This window comes from Polistes canadensis, unplaced genomic scaffold, assembly GCF_001313835.1.
Source record: "Polistes canadensis isolate GaletaPanama2010 unplaced genomic scaffold, ASM131383v1 scaffold_132, whole genome shotgun sequence".
Classification (NCBI taxonomy): domain Eukaryota; kingdom Metazoa; phylum Arthropoda; class Insecta; order Hymenoptera; family Vespidae; genus Polistes; species Polistes canadensis.
The window spans coordinates 311,945-314,012 of record NW_014569679.1 but is presented as its reverse complement, the minus strand read 5'-3'; positions in this window follow the sequence as shown (position 1 = coordinate 314,012).

Genomic DNA, 2,068 nt, shown 5'->3' with positions numbered 1-2,068 from the left:
TTCCCTTTTGTCATTAGCCTTTTTCGTTGATCGTATTAAAAATGCGAATGAAATTGAGAAACAAAAAGAACAAAAAAAAAAATATGAAGGGCACATTAAATGCGATTGGAGTTGTGTAGGGAAATTAAATAAATAAATAAATGAATGAAAATAAAAAGAAAAGAAGTAAAATTAAAAAATTACAATTAAAATTAAATAAAATTAAATAAAATAAAGAGTGAAAAATACGTGAGCTTAGTAAAAAAAAAAAAGAAGTAAAGAAAAGAAAAAACAAAAACCATTTTAAAGGTCGATACGATCTCTGTTATGCGATTTAAAAAAAGGGGAAAAATAAAAAGAAAAAATAATAAAAAAAAATAAAAAAAAAAACAAAAAAAAAATAAAAGAAAAGCAAACCTGCGAGAATTTCGACTTTCGATTCTTCATTCTTTTTGCCTTTTTTTCTTCTTATCAAACTAGTGCAATAATTCCAATTTATAAAAAAAAAAAAAAAAAAAAAAAAAAGAAATGCATTACGAATCGAAAAATGAAAATAAAATAAAATCGAAAATCTCGCTAGTTGTTTACCGAGTTCGTGGCCTCTGCGATGAAACAAATAATTCGTCGTGACTTTTAACAAAAAAAAAAAACCAAATAAATAAAAAAGAAAGAAAAGATAAAGAGAGAGAGAGAGAGAGAGAGAAAGAAAGAGGAAAGAACAGAACCTGCACGAATTGTTTTTTGCAAAGCAAGAAGGATTTGAGATTTGAAATGAAAAGTAAGAAAAAATTAAATTCAAACAATGAAGTGTAAAGATAAAAGAAAAAAAAAAAAATAAATTGTTGTATGTCTCGACTTTTAAAATTTGTGGATTTTAATTTAAATTTTCTTTTCTCTAATTATGTGCATACATATATTAATGTGCATGCATGCGTTAAGATTTTTTTTGTCGAAAAAGAAAATAAGAAAAAAAAATAATCCGTACAGTCGGGAGAATTTTTTTGGACACGTGGCTTGTGTTATTTATTTATTTATTTATTTCAAATCTTAGAAATCCTTCGATAAAATAGAAAATTTTTGGAAGCCAAGAGTTAGCCAGGCGTGACAAAGATTAGACGAACAGAAAAGAATAATAAAAACAAATAAATAAATAAATAAATAAATAAAGAAAGAGAAAGAAAAAAAAAATAACGCATTCTCAAAGGATTTGAGTATCCAATGTAATAGTACATACATTCAGTATAGTTGATAAAATGACGAGGAGGAGAGTATTTTTTCTAGAAACGTTAGTGGACCAGGCAGCAAGAACCTAAAAAAATTTCGTAACAGCAAAAAAAATTTAATATGTAATAATAATTAACGAAAACGAATAAAAAACAAACAAACAAACAAACAAACGAATAAATAAAACAAAACAAAAAAATGCAAAAAACAAACAATAACGAAGTGTGCTTTGAACATATTAAATGAAACAAAAATAATATTAATAATTTAAAAAAAAAGAAAATAAAAAAAAAACACAATGAGAACTGGTAAATCCGTAGGTTGTCGTCTACGTTTTGGTAGCGAATTACGAAAAAAAAAAAACAAAAAATTAAATAAAATAAACCTGAATGATAGTAGATAAGGGCGAAAAGTGTGTCGTAGGCAGTAAAAATTGAAGGGGGGAAAAAAAAAGAAAGAAAGAAAAAACATTTTTATCGAGGGAACGTGCTGAATGAGGCGCAACAACAGGAAATAAAAAAAAAAAAACAATTTAAAAAAAGGAAAAACGTGAATGAATTAAAAAAAAAAAAGAACAAAGAGGAGAAAATGAGCGGCATTAAAAACACATAGAGAGATGATAATGTGAAACAGTATAGAAACGATAATATTATAAGCAACAAGAAGTGCTTTTATGAAATACAATATTATTTATACCATCCGGATAATATATATAAATATATATCTATATACATACATTATATGTATATGCTAAGGGCTAATTGATAAGTAAAAGAATCGCGTTTTATGTAATACAAGGTATATATAGATAAGTATATTAATATTACAAATATATATAAATATATATACATATATATAAATGTAT